A 25,760-nucleotide genomic window follows, 5' to 3' on the forward strand; every position below is an offset into this window, starting at 1 on the left:
TTCAAAAAGAATGTGCCAAAATCATCATGCAACATTCATTTTAAAATCTTTGAAATGGACTGAATTAAATTAATTAATTAATTACAATTAATTAATTAATCATTTAATTTACAATTTAATTAGAAATAAAATAAGAATTAAAATTCAGAAAAAAGTAATTTTAACAAATTAAAAGTCACATCGGCTTGATGTTGTCCGTGCCGCTGGTGGTGGTCACATTGAGCACTTGTAAAGCATGAAATAAAAACGAAGTTATATACAATACTTGTACCCAGCAAGTTATAAATTTATTTATTTATTTATTTATTAAATATATCTCAATGGTTTTGGCCCATTCTTTTTAAATCACCCTCCATATTTTAATAAATGGTTTTTACGCACTTCAAATGTAATGATTATGACAAGTTTTAAACATTTAACTGTCCCACCAAATTATTTTTAAACAAGAATAAAGTAGTAGAAAAATGTTTGGCTTTATTAAATGCTTCAATGAGTGAGTCCGCTCAAGCTGCCTACACACAATGAGTTGCCACATCAACTGTTTAACAAGTTAAATGATGATTGACACATGTGGCGCTTCGAAGTTCGTGTCTCTGGCAACATCAGACCCAAACATCTGTCAATCGTCGTCAACTTTAATAAGTAACTCCACTGGACAGCCTGATGAACAAAGAACAGGAAGAGGGAGGGAGAGTGAGACTACGCGATCTCCTCAGGACAGCTCATCTGCATTTTTTTTTTAAATTGGAAAAAAAATCCGCGATGGCCTGACGGCACGTAGCAAGGGATCATTATACGGTATATACATATTCAGTATATAGTACCTATAGTATTATATACTGTATAGTCGTACTTCTACATACGAAGTTAATTTGTGTTTTTAAGTCGAAATGGTCGTATGTCGAGCAAATACTGCCTTTACTATTACAAATGGCAATTACAAATAGCAAAACTAATACATTATTAATAAAAAAACGGAATAATAAGATAATAATTCCTCATATATTGCAACGAATCGGGTTCTAATGTGGCGGACGTGTTTTGGGTGCTGTAGGGAGCGGTACGGTTGATATTTTAATTCCTCTTTCAATGTTTTGTTGAGAACACCGTCAACTGCGGCGGACAGTAGGCGTGTTGTGTTGCACAAACTCTGGACTGTGGAGATTGTAGACGTTCTATAGACCCTACCCACGTGACGTCTCAACTACGCTCTCCTGACTGGTGCCGCCGAATTGTCCGTCAACACATCGTGTTGACCTGTTACGGCTACGTACATTCCTGCTATTTACGGCGTGTTTTTCTGCTCGTTAACATTAATAATCAAAATGGTGAAGGCGTGTGTGGTGGTCGGTTGCAATAACAGAGAAGATAGACGGAGAGACTTGAAGTTCTACCGGATTCCGAGAGACACGGAGAGGAGAGAGCGAGATGGGCTGCTGCAATTCGACGAGAAAACTGGGCTCCAAACGATTACCACAGATTATGTAGTAGTCATTTTATATCTGGTAAGATGCATTTAATATATATTTAGAGGGTTTTGGGCTGACAACCATAATTAAGATCATTGCTAGGCTAATCGCCGACAACATACACGTATGTATGTAGTGAGAGTGCTATCGCTAAACCATATAAACATTAAAAGCCCTAGCTCCATTGACAAATGACATGAAATACATTAGACTTGACAGTGGATGTTAGCAAGAACAAAAGATTTTGAATTGAAAATTTCGTAACTCACCTTTCCAAGCACAAGATAGATTCCTGCCGAATTTTCGTGGACGAGGACCTGTTTGACCCAACCAGCAACGAAGTATTTATAAGCCTCCAAGCTCTTAAAGTTTTTCAAACTTTCGTGAGAATAGGCTGATTTTGTGTGGACAAGATAGTTGTCCATATCAGGGTAGCTAGCAGATGTCAGGCAAATACGGCGGAGACAGCGGGTCAAAAAACATCGATTTAGGCATCAAATATGGATCTGGCGAATGGATAAACTGAAGCTTTTCCGCATAACGCCTTTTATGCAACGCATCAAGTGAGTTTATGATATCCGAAAGCACCGGGTCTTCCATGAAATGCATTATAAATTGCTCGATCAATTGAGACCATTGATAATACAGACACAAAATGACGGACAAGGGGGCGGAACAATACAGCGAGCACGTGATGTTGTGACGTCGGTGGGTAGGGTCTATAGTATTGTTGAACCAGTTCACGGACTTGCAGCCCACCCTCATATTTTTCTATCATTTCCATCTTCATTTCAATGGTAAGCGTCACCTTTTTCCTTGTTTCACCACCTGCACTAACTTTCTTGGAACCTGTGTTGATTTCTATGGAGATAGAATAGTGCCAAAAGAAGTGAGGTTGTAAAATGAAAATTCTTCCTGTAAAATGACCATTTTTAACTAAAAAACACTTGTATTACCGACTTTTTCCTTTTGTAATAAACATGAAAAAAACACAATGTAAAAAATACATTATACAAGTGTTTTTTTTCCAATTACAAGTGATTTTTTTTGTTCTACGGGTGTTTTTTCTTAGCTACAGGTTAAAAAGTTTTGTCTCACCCTTGTCGCGTTTTATGAGACAAAAAAAATACTCGTAACCTAGTTTTAAAATAAAAACATACCTGTAAAATGACTCATCTTAACTAAAAAACACTTGTATTTTAACTAAAAAAACACTTGTATTTCCAAATTTTTTCGTTGTGAAATAAACATGAAAAAACAATATTATAAAATTTCTTCAAGTGTTTTTTTTCCTCATTTACAAGTGATTTTTTTTGTTCTACGGGTGTTTTTTCTTAGCTACAGGTTAAAAAGTTTTGTCTCACCCTTGTCGCGTTTTATGAGACAAAAAAAATACTTGTAACCTAGTTTTAAAATAAAAACATACCTGTAAAATGACTCATCTTAACTAAAAAACACTTGTATTTTAACTAAAAAAACACTTGTATTTCCAAATTTTTCGTTGTGAAATAAACATGAAAAAACAATATTAAAAAATTTCTTCAAGTGTTTTTTTCCCCCATTTACAAGTGATTTTTTTATTTTTCTACAGGTGTTTTTTTCTTTGCTACAGGTGAAAAAGTTTCGTCTCACCCCTTGTGGCGTTTTCTGAGACAAAAGTCACTTGTAACCAAAGATGAAAAAATCTACTTGTACATCGAAATAATATGTTGTAAAACACAAAAATATCATTCCAAGTCGTGGTCAAAAGAAGACGTTAGTTAAGAAAGAACACAATCTAGTGAATAGTTCTTCGGGTGTTTTATCTTTAATAATCTACAAGTGTTTTCTGAGCATGTACAACTAAATTTCGGCCCAAGCATGTGATGTGAGGCAAAATTCAGACCAATCGGAACGGCGATTGTTCAGGAGGAGGGCGGGACACACCATTGCCGACCTGCTCCTTCTTGCTTTATTCATCACGGCAGAGTACGACAGAAATGGCAGAGCACGCTCAGGTAAGAAGTTCCGTGGAATTAATGTTTTCTCATGAATGTCATTCAGTTAAAGATTTATCAAGCGTATATAATCATAATTCGTGTCAACATCAAGTGAATTTCGCCTTCCTAAGAAAGGCACGAAAATCGACGACGAGCCAATTAGCTACATTAGCTATGCGGACTTCACTTGTTGAGACAATATTACAGGCATAGCCACGGACAGCTACTTGTTAAGGACCAAGTTGATATGTACACGAAGGGGGGAGGAACCCGAAAGAAGTGGAGTAGGCTAATCGACGGTCATTCACCGTAGCTAATCATTCAGCTAAGCATAGGTCGACCAATGTGTGGTAGCGAGCGAGCCTCAGAGGGAACGATGGGACTACTAGTCCCATCGTTCCCTCAGTAGTCCCATCGTTCCCTCAGTAGTCCCATCGTTCCCTCAGTAGTCCCATCGTTCCCTCTGAGGCTCGCTCGCTACCACACATTGGTCGACCTATGCTTAGCTGAATGATTAGCTACGGTGAATGACCGTCGATTAGCCTACTCCACTTCTTTCGGGTTCCTCCCCCCTTCGTGTACATATCAACTTGGTCCTTAACAAGTAGCTGTCCGTGGCTATGCCTGTAATATTGTCTCAACAAGTGAAGTCCGCATAGCTAATGTAGCTAATTGGCTCGTCGTCGATTTTCGTACATACAAAGATCTGAGTCAATATTCAAAGAAAGAACCAAAAAATTCATTGACTGCTCAATTTTATTTAAAACTGTGCAGAATGGGAAAAAACAGGCAATAAAATTTATTGCACTGTAAACAGAAGCTTAACAATCTGAAAACCCCCAAAACCTAATGGCAGATTGCAAGCAACTATCAGGTGCATAGTGCCACAAACTGTACAAGAGTGTGCAGTACCCATCTGAAGGCGCATTGCTCTCACTATTGAAGCACGAGATGTTTGGCGCAGATATGTTGTAGAAGTTATGACTGTTCAAAACTTGTGATGAGACGAAATGGCTTCAGTCATTTTCACTTCTCCTGTTGGACTCTTCTGCTTCAACCAAACCTCAGTATTTTTCATCAGGCACCTGAACACATGTCTTATGGCTCCCCTGATGCAGGTTTCAGGTGAATATATTTTTTTCCTTGGAGGAGGAACCTGTTTAGTAAAAAAAAAGGCATTTCCTGTTCCCACTAGGGGGCGCTAGGCCTAATGGGTAATGTTTCAATGCACTCGTGTTAAGGGTGGGATCCCACACAAACATGCCAGATATGAAAATAATTGAACGTTGTGTCAAGGAGCTATTAGTCTTTTACTGAATTTGTCATTTTGCCGAAAAAATGGCCGATTTTGGCACCACGCCCAGGTCAGACCCATGAATGAAAACGCACCATTTTGAAAGTTTTAGATCTCCTACGTCTCCTGAATAGTCTCACCAATTTTGAAGATGATCCAACTAACTCCCTCTGTGACAAGGTGTCAAATGTGCACCCTGTCAATTGATAAAAATTTCACATTCGATCCAAAATACCCGATTTCCTGTTGGGTTTGGAATATGGGTTCAAGAGACTTTTTGGAGCAGTTTTGCACAAGGTATTGACTCCCCAAATTTCATTGCTCTACGTTAAAAAAACCTAATAGGAAACGCCTTTTTGAAAAATTCAAGGGGGCGCCACTGAGCCATTTTGTTACATTTTTTTGTAATGTCGCAAGATTATCAAAATCCATGCAAAGCCGCATGTATGTGCAAAATTTGGTGAGTTTTCGTGCATGTTCAGGCCTCCAAATGTAAACTATACTACAAATGGATAAAAATTTCACATTCGATGCAAAATACCCGATTTTCTGTTGGATTTGGAAAATGGGTGCACGAGACTTTTTGGAACGGTTTTGCATAAGGTATGGACTCCCCAAATTTTATTGCTATACGTTGAAAAAACCCAATAGGAAGGCCTGTTTTAAAACTCCTTTTTGTCACCACTAGTTGGCACTGTAGGGTTGATGCAAATGACCCTTACAAGACCCTTCAGGGTATGACTCTCAACAAGCACGGGAAGTTTGGCGTAGAAATGTTGTATATCTGCTGAGTTACGACTGTTCAAAGTTTTTTGCGATACAAATTGTTTTCATCATTTTCACTTTCCTGTTTGGACCCCGCCGCTTCAACGAAACCTCAATATTTTTCATCAGGCACCTGAACACAGGTCTTAAGGCTCCCCTGATGCAGGTTTAAGGTCAATAGATTTTTTCCCTTGAAGGAGGAACCTGTCTCGTAAAAAAAGGCATTTCCTGTTCTCACTAGGGGGCGCTAGGCCTAATGGGTAATATTTCAATGCACTCATGTTAAGGGTGGGATACCGCACATACATGCCAGATATGAAAAAGATTGAACGTTGTGTCAAGGAACTATTAGTCATTTACTGAATTAGTCATTTTGCCGAAAAAATGGCCGACTTTGGCACCACGCTCAGGTCAGACCCGTGAATGAAAACGCACCATTTTAAAACTTAAAATCTCATATGTCTCCTGAACAGTCTCACCAATTTTGAAGATGATCCAACTAACTTCCTCGGCGAAAAGGTCTCAAATGTGCACCCTGTAAATCGATAAAAATTTCATATTCGATCCAAAATAACCGATTTCCTGTTGGGTTTGGAATATGGGTGTAAATGCTTTTTTGGATCGGTTTTAGACAAGGTATAGACTCCCCAAATTTCATCGCTCTACGCTGACAGACCCTAATGTTATAGGCCAATTTTAAAATTTCAAGGGGGCGCCACTGAGCCATTTTGTTAGTTTTTTTTGCAACGTTGCAAAATTATCGAAATTTATAATTTTCCGCACGTATGTGCAAATTTTGGAGACTTTTCGTGCATGTTCAGGCCTCCAAATTGGCCATTTTCATTTGCCCTGAAAAAAAAAAAATAAAAAAAAAAACCTTTGCAAAACAATAGGGCCTTCGCACGCTTAGTGCTCCGACCCTAATAATCCTTTGCAAAACAATAGGGCCTTCGCACGCTTAGTGCTTGGGCCCTAATAACGTGGAACGCAGGCGACAATTTGAAAAGTAGTGGTGTAAGAAGTACAAGTACGTAGTGGAGTAAAAAGTACAAATATGTGCTGATTAATGTAGTGAAATAAAAGTAAAAAGTACCACTGTATATTTGTACTCAAGTAAATTACAAATAAACAAAATGCACTTAGTTTTTAGTAACTAAGTACTTTTACTTCATTACTTCCATCACTGGTACTGAACATGTAGAACATCCATCAGCTATGGAAATCCCCAATGTTTTTGTCATGTACAGGATGACAATGTCAACTTCAGACTACAACTCATTTGTCAAATGCACATTCTCCATTATCACCGTTATGAACCCTGTCGAGGGCAGTGGTCACTACAGAAGTTATCTTTAGCTCAACTCATACCCTACCAGCACAGGTCTCAGAGTTTGTGTTGTGGGACTTGGTAAAATAGGGGAATTGGTTTTGAAAAGACCTATTGGCAGTAGTAGACGTCCAATCCATTCCAACTGGGAGGGGCTCGAAGTGATCATTCGATACTGAGTTAAAATGGATTGGACGTCTATTGCTGTCAAGGGCAGACAAAGAGTTAAACTGTGAGGTTAAAGAGGAAAAAAAAATCAATAAAATACAAAAAGCAAAATACACATGAGCCACACTTATTTTGGACTTATGTCTTTGGTTTTTTCCAATTTATCATATGTGTTTATTTTAGTTTTTTGAAGTTTTAATTTTGATTTATTTTATTTAGAATTATGTATACTTTTATTACTTATGTTTTTTTATGAAATTTCGATTTAAAAACACAAAACAAAAAACAATTTCTATTTATATATTTTTTACCAGTTGATCCCCGCCTCAAATGGATCGTTCAACTAATTCATTCATTTTATTTAAAATTATTTACAGTAAATGTTTTTGAAATACATTTGTAAAAAAATATTATATGTGTGCAACACTAATACTAATTTAACTAATACTAAAATTTGATGTCAAATGGGGGCCGCAAAATATTGTCTTGCCGGCCACAATGGCCTGTGGGCCACAATTTTGAGACCAATGTCCTACATGAATGTAATACAAATATCAAAAGAAAAACATTTTTTGCGCATGAAAGGGTTAAAAGGTCCATTATGTATGAAACTGCTGTTATGTATGAAAGTGCTGCCCAAGCATTATGTCAGACATTTAGGCGTTAACTAACAGAAGTGTATTCGTGTGTAATTAAAATGACTTGACAGTATATTTATGATGTAAAGTTGCTTAATATCAAATCCTTATTTCTGAATGTAGAAATGATATTTCAATTAAATTGTATAATCTGGCCAAGTACAATACATTTGTACATATTCATTTTAATACATATACAGTATTTAAAGTGAGTTGTTATACAGTGGGGCAAATAAGTAATTAGTCAACCACTAATTGTGCAAGTTCTCCCACTTTCAACTCCCTCCACAGATTTTCTATGGGGTTGAGATCTGGAGACTGGCTAGGCCACTCCAGGACCTTGAAATGCTTCTTACGAAGCCAATCCTTTGTTGCCCTGGCTGTGTGTTTGGGATCATTGTCATGCTGAAAGACCCAGTCACGTCTCATCTCATCAATGCCCTTGCTGATGGAAGGAGATTTTCACTCAAAATCTCTCGATACATGGCCCCATTCATTCTTTCCTTTACACAGATCAGTCGTCCTTGCCCCTTTGCAGAAAACCACCCCAAAGCATGATATTTCCACCCCCATGCTTCACAGTGGGTATGGTGTTCCTCGGATGCAATTCAGTATTCCTTCTCCTCCAAACACGAGAACCTGTGTTTATACCAAAAAGTTCTCTTTTGGTTTCATCTGACCATAACACATTCTCCCAGTCCTCTTCTGGATCATCCAAATGCTCTCTATCGAAACGCAGACGGGCCTGGATGTGTACTGGCTTCAGCAGGGGGACACGTCTGGCAGTGCAGGATTTGAGTCCCTGGCGGCGCATTGTGTTACTGATAGTAGCCTTTGTTACTGTGGTCCCAGCTCTCTGTAGGCCATTCACTAGGTCCCCCTGTGTTGTTCTGGGATTTTTGCTCTCCGTTCTTGTTATCATTTTGACGCCACGGGGTAAGATCTTGCATGGAGCCCCAGATAGAGGGAGATTGTCAGTGGTCTTGTATGTCTTCCATTTTCTAATAATTGCTCCCACAGTTGATTTCTTTACACCAATCATTTTACCTATTGCAGATTCAGTCTTCCCAGCCTGGCGCAGGTCTACAATTTTGTCTCTGGTGTTCTTCGACAGCTCTTTGGTCTTGGCCATAGTGGAGTTTGGAGTGTGACTGACTGAGGTTGTGGACAGGTGTCTTTTATACTGTTAATGAGTTAAAACAGGTGCCATTAGTACAGGTAACGAGTGGAGCATCGTTAGACCTCGTTAGAAGAAGTTAGACCTCTTTGACAGGCAGAAATCTTGCTTGTTTGAAGGTGACCAAATACGTATTGTCCACTCTAATTTGGAAATAAATTCTTTAAAAATCAAACAATGTGATTTTCTGTTTTTTTCCCCCACAATCTGTCTCTTGTGGTTGAGGTTTACCCATGTTGACAATTACAGGCCTCTCTAATCTTTTCAAGTTGGAGAACTTGCACAATTTGTGGTTGACTAAATACTTATTTGCCCCACTGTATTTTAATGAATTAATTTGAAAAATATGTTTCAAATTACGTAATAATAAAAATGACAACTAAAATTAATATTATTGAACTATACATACTGCGTATGATAACAGCAAACAACCATGTAAACAATAATGAATATGCTGTATTCCTAATAAGATAATGCCAAAAATCACAATTACACTCAAAACTGAACCCCCATATGTATTTATATGAATTTACTGTCAACATCATTTTGACTCACTTTAAAATTTGAAACTCACTTGAGCTTTACTCGTGTCGTGCCTTCAAAATTGCATTTCAATTCAACAAACATGATAAAATGTTTCCTCTAAAAGGTAAATATAACTGTTGAAGTAGTTGAATAATGCATAAATGTAAAATTACAAAACATAATATCTTAGAATTCATATGCTTGGCAAAAAAGCACAAAAGCAACTTGCAACTGTTCACATTGTATGTTATAAGATATATAAAAAAACAGTTTCATCATGTCCCTCGCTCTGTGTGCACAGCTTGTGACATTTTACACAATTCCAATGCGCAGTCAAAGTTCATGACACATAGAAACGGGATAGGTCAATGAGATAGCAAGGGAAATAAAGTTAAAGAAAAAGAACACCAACAACAAAACAGTGACCTTATGTAAAGTTGTGCTTAACATAACATAAAAAGGGGGGTGGACTGGGTAAGTAAATCAAAGGTGACTCCAGGTGGACCCATGTTGAAATAAAAGAGTATCAGTAAGTAAAAGGCTGTAAATTATTACTCAGAGAAAAAAAAATGTCACCGTTGCGTAAATATTTTAACATTTTTATTTTTAATCAACTTCAGAGTCACCTTGAATTCAAAATCTAACTCTGGCTTTGCTATTGTCATATCTAATCAAATAGATTTAATTTAATATTAGGAATTTGGACAAAAAAACAAACAAACAAACAAACAAAAAAAACCTACACATAAAAAAAGCAGTTTTACATTTTTACGAAGTTGCCAACACGAACAAGAGTTTTTATTCTTTCTCATGCTTTAATTTCATGTTGTCAACTGTAGACGAAGTGACAATTAGGTGTTATTTTCACTAGATGGCAGCAATGATTTATAAAGGTGGTCAATGTAACAGTGAGGGAAAGTTGAAATTCTGAAGGAGAATTGGTTCATCAGTATACGTATATAGTATATCTGTAAAAGAGAATTAGAAAAAAAAAAAAAAAAAAAAAAAAAAAATACTATTACTAAGAATCAATTAAATTAGTAAAACATCAGACTCTATAGAGTTGTAGTGACCACACTGAAAAAGAGTACATTATATTTATATATGCAGTATTATGAATTTTGTAAACAACTTTAATGAGTTTCATAATAATAATTAAAACCACATAATAACTTTTATCAATGTGCTGTTGCTTCACGTTCCACACATTAAGACTGTACATTATTTGGATTTTGCAGACGTTTTTCAAGTAAAAAAATCCCACCTTCTATTACCTGCATTGTGTTATTTAAACAATTCAAGCCTCTTGAATCTTTTTACCCTGTTAATACAGAATATAATCAAAATACCTCTGTGTCAGTATACTCACAATTATATAGAGGGGAAGCATATCAGAGGGTACCAAAGAGAAAATGAAATGGCTTCAATTGTACTTCACTGAAGGTAAAAAGAAATAATAAATAAACCCTCCGCATGAAAGATTGATTTGATATCCCAGCAAAGCACATCTTCAAGTTCTTTCAGGTTTTATTCCTCCCACAAAGAAAGATGCAAGGTGAAATGAAATATTAGCAGTGAGTAAATGCACTTATTTATTGATCTCTCTGAGGGCAAATCTTTGATTTATTGAAAAGCTGAGACAAGACACCGTTCCTAAAAATATATTTTGAAAAACACCATGTTTTTTTTTTTTTTTCCATGCTTTCTTATTCATCCTTCCTTATGTCCTCACTTCTTGTCCATGAAAGAGAATATTCGTACAAGAAGCATATAGGAGATATTTGCAGCACACTATGCACAGTGAGTCACAGTAACCCAGACTTGAACTCAAGATGTTTAAGATGTTTTTTTTTTTTTTACTGCAGGGAGTTGATGACGCATTTTTAGTAAATTAAAGGGAATTTTATTTACTTGTTCTATACTCAGGTCATAAGCAGGAGTGATGAGAAGCAATCTAACAGACTGCTTTAAGAGATAACACAATTTTATTTGGAAGGGGTCTTTATTGAGTTTATTGTTTGGACCCCCGCCCCCCCAAAATATTACTGTTCTAATTATTTATACTTATGTTTTTGACATTTTTCCAAAAATAATGATCAATGATGGACCGCAGTACCTGCCATTGGCTGGCAAACAGTTCAGGGTGGACCTTGTCCCTTGATCATAGGTAGCTGGGATAGACTCAAGCACCCTTGCGAAACCATGTGAGGAAAAGCGATATCAAAGACTGCAGTACTTTTACAAAAATAAAATGTCAAGAAATACACATTTTGTACAATAAGCAACAGGTTGTCTAAATCCTGTACTGACAAAGTGCACTTTTCTTTTTAAAGTTGCTTTTACTAATCTCACATAATTCCAAGATTAAAACCAGGGGTCGCGTTAACCGAATATTTTCCGTCGTTGACCGGTTTTTTAAAACGGTGACGGAAAAAACTGAAGTCCATCCGTCATTTTGACAGGTTGCAATTCACACCCCAGACCACAGGGTGGCGAGTGAGCATATTAATTAGCTATTGTCTCCCTTGATGCATGACGTCGTTGGCCTTACTCGGAAAAATGTCAAGGCAACTGAGTGTTTGCCTGGCACGGCCAGACTGTTCTCCCTGTATTTTTCAAACACTGAGAAAAAAGTCTGGGACACAGCCTCTCGAGTAGGTACAAAATCAATCGACAAATCGGATTTGTTTATTTGCGTGACGTGTTCTTCACGAGCAACGTCACTCTTGCGCGCCGAAAGTCGTCTCTACATCAACACGGATGGCGACGGGAGAGCCGAGAATATGTTCCAATCCGCGGTAAATTCAGTTTTAAATGAGCTAAAACACATCGACACGAGTCATTGACAACAGTCTGTCTCGCGCTAGCCATGTTGAATAAACTCCGTTCTCCTCGTATGTTTACTTCCGCGCGCAAGTCCCTCGTCCTGCCCTCGTCGCTTTGCTAACGGAACGTCTGCCCGTCGCTGATTGGTGCACTCCGCTGTCTGTTTGCCTCTTGTTAAGCTTGTTCGGACGGAATATTAATTAAAAATGAATGAAAACTAAATACTATTGAATATGTAATTATTATCATTTTAAAAATGTAAGTGACGGGTAAAAATAGATTATGACCGGATTTTTAAGACACTGTCAGTCAAAATGACAGACAACGAAAAAGTCTAGCGCAACCTCTGATTAAAACACAATGTTATGCAGGGTAGGCAAATATTGCCATAAGTTAAACCAAACAAAACATGGCTTCCCTGTAATTACACCATGTAACACATATTTTGTTTGCAGGTTTAAAGTGGTATTTCCTAGTTTGTTTCGTCGCATTGACATAAACAAATTCCATAACAATGAAAAAAATAGTGTCTGTAAATAGGTTACGGATATCTACCTCATAACTATCGCATGATTGTATTTTTTTTTTTTATTTTTTTTGCTGTCTCATTTTCCCCGATATTGTAGATGATAAATAATAGATCCAAACAAAGAAAAAAAAAAAAAAAACTTTTAAAAGGGTAAATATATGAAATAGAAAATCTCGACCACTCCTTGATGTCTGCGTTTTCTGCATCGCGACCCTTGTTATGTTGCCATGTTTCACCCATAAAATCCCCTCAAAGTCCGGCAATGGCCATTCACAGCTGTGTCTTGACACTCGGTAATACATGCTACATGGAGTTTTGGGATCGAAACAAAGTAAGTACGCGATAATATCTCGATAAAATCATGATGTCTTTAATTATGCTCTCTCATGCTCTCACCTCCAGTTAGGGTTTAGGTGTTTATTTTTATTTATTTATTTTTTAAATGGCCACCTGTTCAAAATTTCTTCTCCCAGAAAATTAAAATTTTAAGATTTCCTATGATGTATCACATACGCATATAGGACAAGTGTGAAATTTAGCCAAATTGGGGGTCTCAGAGCGGAACTTCAAGTCAAGTGTTTTCCGCCATGTGCACATTCTCCTCCTTATTTTGTAGACTCAGTTTGAGTTGAAACACAAAGAAATGACATTTAACAAATATAGGACATAAAATCGGAAACTTTGAATACAGGAAGTCCCTGGGTTACGACATATCCGACTTATGTGATTTTGACTTTACGATGCTGGAGTCTCGTCTGCCATTTTGTCTCCAGTTGTTTTGTTTTTAATTTTATTTTATGAATGTGACTTTTCAGCCCTTGGAGAAATGTGTATTTGATTATTATGTACTTTTGTGCTGCATGGTTTTATTTTGGCACCGGAAGTGTAGAGCAGGTAGTAATTCAAGAGAACTTTAACTTACTTTAAGAGAAAATGTACACACGAAGAAGACCGTACTTGCGCATACGAAGAAGAGCGCATGCACACACACGAGGAAGAGTGCATTTGCTCCCACGAAGAAGTTGCGTAGCAGAGTGCGAGACAGAGTGGAAAGATTACAGTTTAGCTCGCTGCCTAGCTACGACTTAGCTCCAACGTCTTGGTGAGGACAGTACAATGACATATAATACATGTTTTTGGATAGTAATTTTGATATATGGGGCTACCTAGGGGTAATTAAAGGGTTAATTCAGATTTATGCGCAAATTCGGGTGACGTCACCAGCATAGGAATGGAACTCGTTCATAGCCCGGGGATTACCTGTATAACCTCTAATTTTAGTGGCACTTTTTCTATTTATTTTGGACCCAAGCAACACATATAAAATGATTATAAGTCAGGAAGATGTTTTTTTTCCCTGTAACAAGGTGAATTATCAGACACTGATCGATATCTTTATAAAATCATGCAATTAATTACACTGTAAATGATACAACATTTGGCACCCTTTTATGGAATCTTAGTAAATTACCCGAAAGTTCAATGCACAAGTGTGTACAAAATATCTGAACTGTTAGAGTAGAACTGTAACTATGCTTAATATGAACGCAAGAAACTTTTTTTCTCGTGTCCTTGTAGGCAGTCTTTAGCATTACAGTTGTAATGTTAGTGCAGAGAAAATCTGCGTAGCCACAACGAATGTTAATGCCAGAAGCAATTGCAGTCTAAAAGAGTAAAACGTGTAACCTTGCACTTGAGGTGACACCTGCAGACTGAGTTCAGGGTAAAAGCAAGCACCAATCAGATAACGATGAAGGAGCTCTGAGTCTGACTGACAGCATAAACCAGAATTCATTATTTCTGGCTCTCTATCAGCTCTGCGATCAGTTCCCTCGAGGTGACTTTACTTACCTTCCATCCACCTCAAACACCGTTAACATCTGACACCCTTCCATCTTGAACACTCGAGGTCTGTAATCCAAGCGGAGGGGAGGCCCTCGTGTTCAGGAGAGGTCATGTAAAGCGGCAAAAGTGCAAAGAAGAACAGCGGGAGAAGATGAAGCCACTGAAATATGGATGGCAAAGACATTTGGCAAAGCAAACGGGGCTAGCCAGGATCACACTCTCATTTGAACACAAATTGAATCCCGGGAAAGATGACAGAGCATGAGCCCTACAGTCCAAGTTACCTAAAAGGCTATGACTTCTTGCTGGCTTTTTGGTGCCAAAGGTTCTAGCATGCGTTTTTTCTTGATGTCATATTTAACAAATGCAAACTTCATGTCCAATTTGTCTGACTTCATCATGTAGAAAACACAGTATTTTTAAACAGGAAAAGACTAAGCCGTAAATCGGAAAAGTGTGGGATTATGTGCAAAGCACACAACATGTCTGCTACGTTGTGCTAAGACATCTACATTCTGTCATGTGCATACGTGTCATCCTTCTGCCTGTGTATTACTTTTCATAAATCCCCCAGAAAATTCTTGACAAAAAATACGGTCGTCATCAAGTTTCTTAGAAATTGAACTGAAGAGTGCAGAGGTTTATTTAAATGCATGCTAAACACGACCTTTAAATCCATCATCTGAGCACAATTCTCTCTCCACGACAGCTCAGACGTGAGTCATAAGAATTGGTTAGAGGCAAATGATGGCTCATGAAAACAAGAATGCGCCAATGGGTAATGTGATGTTTACTACCTTCTGATTTAAACTTTGCACATGAGTAAATAGAGGGGTTATATAGTACTACTTGTTGCTTTAGCATATGCTTGACAGTTTGCAATCGGTTTCTACTGCATGGTAAGAGGAATGTAGGATGTATTTGAGTTTAGAAATAATACAAAGACATTTTTGCATTGGCTGTTTTTACATTTAGCTTATTAAACTCAAGAGTGACCCTTATCTTTTGTGTTTGTAGTAGATACATGACGGTCTATTGACTGCGTGGGTATTAAAACTACTTGGCCCGAGGGAACACACAATTTGGCTTGTGTATAGACCAAAGTCTTTCATCATCATTTATCACACCAACAAGTAAACGTAAGGAGACAACAGTCCCATTTTAATTTGGCCCTGGCATAAACGGACCTCACTAAAAAATCTTTGCAATTTTTTGTCTTAACAAGTGCAATACTGCAATTAAAACTTGTTCTACACTGATGTGTAATTATATAGATTACCCTTGGTTGTTTGAAATACAGACTGTCAAATCCGAGTGCTTCATTCATTAATTTTATTTGGAGAGGAATATAGAGGAATTCAAACAATAGTGTTCGAGTGGGTGTCCTTGTCAGATTTTCCTCTCACACATGAGTAGAGGCCAAAGAGCAGAGGCGACTTCAAACCAAGGTCAACATGAATATAAACATTTAAAGAGAGGAAGCTTGACTCTGACAGAACCTAAATTCTATTTAACATTTTGAACTTTTGCTCCTCAGGGAGTCACCAAGCTCAGAATAGTCTCAACATCTGCTGGCATCCAGGATATCACACAGAAAGCCTGTTTTTGGAAAATGTATGGAAAATATACTGATGCATTGTGTAAGCCAGGATGCTGAGTTTGTAGTTTGTGCACAAATACAAGAAGTGTTGATGACTGATCATTTCTGCACTTTGACTTTGTTGACATTTACTTGGAAACTATTTGGAAGTTGAACTAGACACATTAACTCATTGGCTGCCATTGATTGTAACACACCATTTTACCTGGAAGGGTTGACAGCCATAATCCACTTCCTGCTCCTTCCACTTCAGATGGATTGTACATATGCAAAAATGAGACAGCTTAATGTTCTAAATCTATAAACAAATCCATCCATCCATCCCCGTTTATCCGGAATTGGTTCGCAGGTGCAGTAGTTTCAGCAGGGATCCCAAAACTTCCCTTTTCCTGGCCACATTAACTAGCTCTGACTAGGGGATACCGAGGTACTCCCAGGCCCGTGTCGAGATATAATCCCACCACCTAGTTCTGGGGTTGCCCTGAGGTCTCCTCCCAGCTGGACGTGTCAGGAACACCTCCTTAAGGAGGCGCCCTGGTGGCATCCGCACCAGATGCCCGAACCGCTTCTGACTCCTTTCTACTTGAAGAAGCAGCAACTCGATTCTGAGCCTCTCGCGAATAGCAGCGTTTCTCACCCTGTCTCTAAGTAAGACGCCAGCTATCCACCTGAGAAAAGCCCATTTCGACCACTTGTACCCGCGATCTTGTTCTTTCGGTCATGACCCATTGTTCAATACCATAGGTGAGGGTAGGAATGAAGACTGAACGGTAGATGGAGAGCTTTGCCTCTCGGCTCAGCTCTCTCTTCGTTGCAACAGTACAATAAAGCGACTGCTATACCGCTCCTGCTTCCCCGATTCTCCGTCCAATCTCACGCTCCATTGTTCCCTCACTCATGAACAAGACCCTGAGATACTTGAACTCATTCACTTGAGGCAGGATCTCATTCCCTACCCAGAGAAGGCAAACCACCAGTTTCCTGCAGAGAACCATGGCCTCAGATTTGGAGGTGATCGTCATCCCTGCCGCTTCACAGTCGGTTGCAAACCTGTCCAGTGAGTGCTGCAGGTCACAGGCTAATAGTGCAAACAGGACCACATCATCTGCAAAAAGCGGGGATGCAATCCTCAGCCCACCAAACTGTAAACCCTCTCCACCATAACTATGCCTTGATAGCCTGTCCACGAAAATCACGAATAAAATTGATGACAAAGCGCAACCCTGGCGAAGGCCAACACCCACTTGGAACAAGTCTGACTTACATTCTGGGTGCACAGGGATTGGATTGCCCTAAGGAGTGTCCCCTCTCCTCATACTCCAGCAGTACCTCTCACAGTGCCTTTTCCAGGTCAACAAAGCACATGTAGACTGGATGAGCATACTCCCAAGCTCTCTCCAGAATTCCAGCAAGAGTAAAGTGCTTGTCTGTTGTTCCACGGCCAGGACGGAACCCACATTATTCCTCCTCATTCAGACGTTTGACAATCGGCCGGACCCTCCTTTCCAGTAATGTGTAAAGTCTTTTTTTACAAACTTACCCAAAAACCTAAATGAGCCTTGCTAATAAATTTGTTAAAGGTTCATGGCCTTAATTTAATAAAAATCACTTCACCCCAAGAAAAGCGTGTAACATCGTCATTTGACTTTGGGGACCAACAATGTATTATACAAAGATGTCGAGCTTTGTTTGTAGATCTAACAAGATTATTTTGGACGCAATGATCAGGTATATAACTTGGGACCTGGAAAAATAACGAAAAGAAAAAAAGCATACTGGCAATTTGCACAAATGGCTTTTGGCAGCAAAACTCCTCTGGGAGAATGTCTTTAGGATACATACAGTACAATGGTACTGCATATTCTTGCATGAAAAATCGCTATAGGATTCGAGTTGTAAATAATGATACAATGAAAACATAGCTTGTTCATGCTCTGAAGTTGCTTTGCATTCTGCACGAAAAGTTTTGAATATGTTCGGGATACAATGAAATCTCAAGATTATTGAGCAGACCATGTACTTGTACAAGGTAATGAAACAAAAACAAATGATGAATCAAAATCTTTCAAATTTTGTTTTCTGGTTTGTGCTTTTTACTGAAGTGGTGCATTTGTCTCACCCATTCAGTGACGGTGCGAAAATGAATGTAAATGGTTGTCTGTCCCTATAAAGTATGTGCCCTTTTGACTGACTGGCGACCAGTTCAGGGTGTAGTCTGCCTTTGGCCGGTGCTTGCTGAGATAGGCATCAGCACCAGCACCCAGTGACCCAGAACAGGATACAGTAAGTGGTGCTGAAACCGAATAAATGAATGGTCTGTTTTAAATTGATTTTAAGAATTCAATAATGTCTATTTGATGTCAAAATTTCAAACAATTTATTTGTATAGTTCAGATAAATAGGCTAGACCTGAGATAAAAAAAAAAAAAAAAAAAAAAAAATCCCAATACATAGCCTCACCTCACCTCAGTCTGCACACTTGCTTACTTAGTACAGTATGTTCAGACTTGAGCTAGATATTGCTCGTTTCTCTCCAAATTATCATGTCTTCAGTTTTATTTAACAGCTCTAAGATTTTTTGTTATCAAGCCAATGTATTTAATGTTTGTGTTACATAGTGTAACTTGATTTAAAACAAACAAACAAAAACCTGTTGCATGCAAGTGGCGACATGAAGTAGCAGCTGTCGTGAGTCTGTTCTTGTATTTTACACCAAATTAAAGCCACACATGAAGCATATATTATCGATCCATATAAAAGTACCAAAAACTGGACAACAAATTGTATTCTAATTAGTGAAGGAAGACAATTGTAAAAAGGTTTAAATATCATGTCAGAAAATAAATTCCCGTTTTCAATATCAGTGTAATTTGATGGCAAATGGCGCCATTTTCCAGTCCTAAATTGTTAAAGCCACCAACCTCCCCATATCACCACTTTCTGACATGACCTTTTATCTGAACATCTGTGACAGTAGCTAATGCCCAAGTCTGGAGAAGGCACTCTTTAAAATGACAGCTAAGCAACCCAAAGTACCTGTCGAGACATTTGGAAGTCTCGAGTTGGAAAAATTTTGATTGCTTGAAAGAGTTGTGAAATTTAGTTTGAACAGCATCCGTTTTGAAAGCCACTTTTATTAGTTACTCAATTTGGCAGAATACAAATGGTAGAATCCAGTCCATCTGTAGTTTGCTGACAAAGTAATTAATGACGGGATTTGTCACATGACAATTATATGTATATATAAGGGGGCATTTCAATCACTACTTTGGGGAAACGTTAATTTACCAAAAAATGAAAAATAGGCAGGGCAAGGCAAGGGAAATTTATTTATATAGCACAATTCAACACAAGGCAATTCAAAGTGCTTTACATCACATAAAGAGCATAAAAATCACATTAAATCAATAAAATGTAAAAACAGACAATTGAAACAGGAAATAAAATTATACATAAAAAATGCATTTAATCTCGAATAGAATAAGAAAGAAAAATTAATTAAAAAAAAATACTACTACTAGTCATAATAATTGAAATCAGCAATGTAGATAAAGCACAAGAGGAATAGAAAGCAAATAGATTGAAATATATAGTTATGGATATGCTGTGCTAAACAAGAGCGTTTTTAGCCCTGATTTAAAGGAGCTAACAGTTTGAGCATACTTCAGACCTTCAGGTTATTTGTTCCAGAGGTGAGGAGAATAACTAAATGCTGCCTTGGTTCTTGTTCTTGGAACATATAGGAGACCGGTTCCAGACGACCTTAGGGGTCTACATGTTTCATAGGAATCCAACAACTCAAGCATTTTGTTACAAGTACCCCTGGTGGTCAGGGGCCACGAGCGTAACATAAGATGGCAGGTGTGAAACGGGGAGGCAGTGACAAATCAAAATTGCAAATTAAAAAAGTTTATTTAACAGAAAAGAAACAATGGACACAGAGCACACAAACATTTACCCAACCCCCTGCACTATGCAGCAAACACCAGATAAACAGTTCCAAAAACCCCAACTAAACCTAGAACCCAAAACAACCCCCGAACTAAATCACTACCGTGGCAGGCACCTATTGTTCCCCAAAATACATGGGTGGTGTTGCCTCTCTAATTAAAGGACTAATACAGAGGGTTACGTACGTAAGGTGGGAGACACTATGTATACCTGCAGTAGTGATTGGTCCAGTTACACTAATGCGCCGGTATGGGGGTGACTAGTGTGTGTGACAGGTAATCCTGAATTATGTCCCTAACGGCCCCCCATACCGATGCATGAACTCATTGAACTGTGTCGACACAGTCATGACGTGGCAAACTGGTTCAAAAGGAAACGCGTCTGTCAACGTGATAGAGCTGCCGAAACAATCCACATCTCACTGGTTACTTCCTCATTGGTTACATGCTGTGGAAATGTACGTAACACAGGGAAAACGCGCTTGTCATCTTCCTTTCAAAATACAATTAATTTTAAGGTAACTCTTAGTTTATTAGTGTGACGGGTACACGCGGGTCCGACGTTTGCGGTGCGTGGAAATATCCCATTTGATGCCTTCAAGAAGAAGTATTGGCAGTTAACATGTGGTTTAGTGGTCAGAGGACTCGCCTTTTGTCCTCAATGTGTCTTGCGCGCGAGTCCGAGTCCTGGTCTGAACCTATTTAATGGAATGCGTCGCACGGCGCGGTTCTATTAAGACCAGTTATATCATTCACATTATCTTTTTGTGCAGGTAAAATGTCACATTTGTACTTTCAACCTGCCACATACAAACAGTAGCCACATCCTCAATGCTGAAGCATTATTGGGCCAAGCATGAGAATGAGGTTTCTGATAATCCCTAGATAAACACAGGTATAGAGCCATTCCTTTACTTTCCCACAGTAGCTTTTTTGGTAATTTATTAGAAATTGGTAACTAAGCTATACATTTCTTTATTGTCCACTTCATTTTTTTTCTGATGGCCTATGGTAGCTCTTAGATGACAAAGTGGGGAGTCAAGGAGGCATTGCAACTGTAGATGAAATTGCAAAAGTGCAACAATGCATGGCTGAGCCGACCATCCAAACCTCTTTCACTGACTAAGAAATTCTTGTGCATGCTGGCATCGTTGGTTCCATGCGAGTGTGTGTTGTCCACAGGTGAAATTGCTTGTTTAAAAAAAAAAAAAAAAAAAAAAAAATCAATGTTTTTAACCTATGTTTTTGAATAGAATTTCATCAGAACAAAAAGTCCACAAGCATCCTCATTCACCCATTCATTAATACTTACATTTTCACATTATAATATATATTTACTTAATTTAAAGATATGGAATAATGCAATATGAATGCAAATATTGAAATGGATTTTACATGCCAAGTCTTTAATTCAGTGTCAGTCTGTCAAGTAAGTTGCCTGTCGGGATTTTTTATGTCCAGCAGGTGTCAGTATTCAATGACACAGTATTCACACTGTGTCAACACAGTGTGCCACTGTGTCAACACGCTTCATGAGGTCTCACGGACCCATCACTAACCTGCAGGTGTAAAGCTAAAGTCCCTACCTCTGTGCTCTGCACCAACTTAAAGAAAAAGACAAAAGAGATCATTAACAAACAAGTGGCAGAAAGCAAACTTCTCAAACAGAATCAAAGTCAACTACATAACAGGCTTCAACAAACTAATACAACCAAATTGAGAGCTGCCACCACCTCTCCTGAACCAAGCAAACAATTCAACTTATATAGTGGCAGGACGAACAGATGATTGGATGATTAACTAATGAGAAAGTGGTTCCAGCTGTGGAGGCCTTCAGTGATCACACAGGTGGAAACTACGGCAAAGGAAGTATACAGGTGAAAACCAACATAAACCAGTATAAAGTGAAAGGGAAAACATACATACCTGAACAAAAGGATAAATTACTCTCCATCCGTAACACATGTATTTTGGTCCAAGGCTATTAAGTGTTTTATAGACGAGCAGTAGTATTTTATAGTTTATCCTTTGACTCACTGGAAGCCAGTTTAACAATTTCAAAACCGGTGTAATGTGGTCCAGAAGCCCCTTAATTCTGGCTATATTTTTTAGGTGGTAATAAGTATATTTAGTGACGGACTTTAGATAGCTATCAAATTTTAGGTCCGAGTCAATAATTACGCCAAGATTTCGGACTTGATTAGCTGTAAGTGACATCGTGCTAAGGTGCCTGCTTATCTTTGACCTTTCCTATTTTAGCCCAAAAATAATCACTTCTGTCTTCTTCACATTTAACTGGAGAAAATTCTGGCACATCCATTCATTGATTGGATGAATGTATTTACTCAGGGAGACTAAGGGTTTATAATCATGTGGGGACACAGAAATGTAGAGTTGTGTGTCATCTGCATAGGTGTGATAGGAGATGTCATACTGTTCCATAATCTGAGCTAGGGGAAGCATATAGATGTTAAATAAGAGTGGTCCAAGAATTGACCCTTGAGGGACTCCACACGTGAATTTGGTTCCGATTGACACAAAGAAATCCCTATCATGTAAATATGATGTTAACCACTGAAGAACAGTGTCAGTAAGCCCTACCCACTGTTCCAATCTGCTTAGTAGTATGTTGTGATCAACAGTGTCGATGCGGCGCTGAAATCCAACAGTAGCAGAACAGATGATTTGCCTGCATTGGAATTCCGACGAATATCATTTAGGACTTCGATAAGCACAGTCTCGGTGCTGTGTTGTGGCCGAAATCCAGACTGAAATGAGTTAAAATTATTGTTTTGCATCATAAAAACCTGGATCTGTTCGAACACAACTCTCTCGATAATTTTCCTCAGGTATGTCAGATTTGATATTGGCCTATGATTTCTTATGGTTGAGGCATCCAGATTAGGTTTTATTAGAAGAGGTTTTATTGCTGCAGTTTTGAAAGTCTGTGGAAACTCTCTAATTTGGAGAGAAATATTTATAATCTGATGTATGTCAATTACTGAGGACTCACAAAACTAACTTGGTTCTTTTCACCCTTTCGTGTCCATTTCTCACTGTCGTTTTCGATTAATCTCCAACATAATAAACAACTGTCCATCCATGTAAGATTTTCATCTTTGCAGAGTCAGTGCAGCGAGAAATGAAGCAAACAGGCAGCAAGAGTCACAAACTGTTTTTTTTTGTGATTACAATTGGGAGCATTGGCTATTTATAGGACATGAAAGGTAGACGGGGGGGTGTATTGATGTGAAGCAGCCTGAGGAGAACAACATGGTCTCCTCCTACTCAGCAAGTCTTCTTGAAAAAGATAGAAGTGGGGAAAACACAGGAAGGAATGGAATAAACATGGTTACTGGTAAATATATTTTACAAAGGTTTGCATCTTAGGTCTAAACTTTAACCAACTTGGATATTGTTGCAAATACAAATCACTATAGGAACAAATTAACCCTGCGTTATTGTAAAATGCCATCTATAATTTAGCCTTTTAGAAGGTCAAATCTGTTTTGTGCAAGTCTCCGTCCACGCAAAAATCCCAGACTCATCACACTATGTAAACAGACAATTTCAACTACTTGCCTTTGAATATTTTGCCAGAAAACCACATGACATTTGAACATTTAGTTAAAACATTTTAAACAATCAAAGAGTAGGGTCAATATTGATACATACAATTAAAAACACGTCTGGTTTATTTCTGTTTAACAAAGGTCCTTTCTTCAAGGCACTAATTCACATGACGAAAACCTTTCCTAAAATTGAATAGAATATTGATTAGTGTCCACCCAACGGGCAAGGCATCTGAACATTGTCATTTTGCATTCCAATAGAATGGCATTCTCGGACTTGTGTATGCCTCCATCCAAAATTGAGCTTCCACACAAAAAAAAAACAGGCTAGTACTGTGCTAACAGAGCTTTGCATGAACTGTTGAAGTCTGTTTGGATAAGAGAAAAATCATTCAAGACATCCAAAAATGTTACTGTACAATCCTTCTAATACCCTGAGAATGAAAACACCCTAGGACAGACGTCCGCAACCGAAAATGCTGAAAGGGCCAATATTGGACTAAAAAAAAACAAAAAACAAATACGTCTGGAGCCGCAAAAAATTAAAAGCCTTACATCAGCCTTATAATGAAGGCAGCACAAGCTGTATGTATCTGTATTAGTCTGCTATCAAATCGACTAACTTGGCTAAAAATACGTGATGAGCCTGCATGATTTATTGTTTATTTTTCCTGCAGTCCCTCCAACGCACCACGTGACTTCTCTGCTGTATGATGCCACCTCAAGTTTAACTTCATTACAATATTAATGAATTGTTTCATTGCTTTTATGAAATTAAAGAAATGCAATGAAGACATCAGATTTTTCATGTATTTTGAGGTTTCAAAAACCAACAAAACAGAATGTGCATAACATGCCCCTGATTTGAGCATGTCTTTGATTTTCTAAATTATCTAGGTTTTGTTTTTTAAGTCTGCAAATAGGTGTTCTGATATGGTTATGAATGTTTCCTTCATGAACTAAGGTTTCCCACGTTTTATTATCTCCCGGGTTGCAACAAAACCTGCAGCAGTAGTGGAGTTTGGCGATGCAATCCACTTCTTAAATCTATTTTTGCGCTGCTCGAAGTTCTTCAGAAGTAATGCCATCGCACTTTTTATCTTAAGCCCAACTGGGTACTCAGCAGCAGATGTAGCATGCCTTCCCTGGAAATCTCTTTCCACATTACTCTTTTTGTTATTTGACAACTTCTCGCTACAGAGTAAACATTCAGGCAATCTGCATTGGCAATGAATGCAAATGATTCGGTCCAAGAAACGTTAAATGCTCTGTTCTCCTCAGTTAAATTTTCTCTTTTTCCCTTTCGGATTCATGGCCCATTACACAGCCTAGCATCCCGCCCTGCTGATAGAAACATGTGTTGCAGGTTATGACGCAAATCTTCGTTGACAGAAATGTTGAAATTTAATATTTATTCTACATATTTTTACAGCATTGGAAAACGTGAAGAATGTTCGTGTTATTTTTGTCCTCCTACAGGTACAGGAACTGTATAAAAACTAAAGATGAACCGATTCCGATACCAGTATCGGCAGGGGGGGCCGATCCGGCCCGAAATGGTGGTATCGGCGAGTACCAACATAGAGGGTGCCGAAACCATTTACCGGTCCGGTAACACTGAACGCAGCCTTTTTCTCCTCACTCCACTCTGTGTTGTGTGATCAAATGTGATTACTTTGCATGCTTTGCAAGGGGATCACACAGACCGGCCCAGCAGCTCAAATGGAGCATCCCGAAGTCAAAGGTACTTTACTTTTCTTGTCTTTTACTGAAACAAATGCCGCAGTAATTTGCAACCTGTTTCAAAAGTGCTATAGAAGTAAGCTAACTGTAGTGGACCCGCTCAGAATAAGGGTCAGACTTCACTGCTGATTTGGTGTCTTTTATTATCAAACCTTGCAAAACGTTTCTTTTAACCACAAGAAAATTAAACTGATCACCTTAGAAAATAATAGGATCACTAGAATCACCGTAAGCGCTTTGCCTCTTCCCGAGGGGCCGCTAGACGAGATCGAAATACTCACATTTGCCTTCACTCCTTTCCGCCCGCCTTCAAGCTACAAAAATGGCAAAACATTTGAAACAGAAAATACACC

Source organism: Corythoichthys intestinalis, chromosome 11 (assembly GCF_030265065.1).
Source record: "Corythoichthys intestinalis isolate RoL2023-P3 chromosome 11, ASM3026506v1, whole genome shotgun sequence".
Lineage (NCBI taxonomy): Eukaryota > Metazoa > Chordata > Actinopteri > Syngnathiformes > Syngnathidae > Corythoichthys > Corythoichthys intestinalis.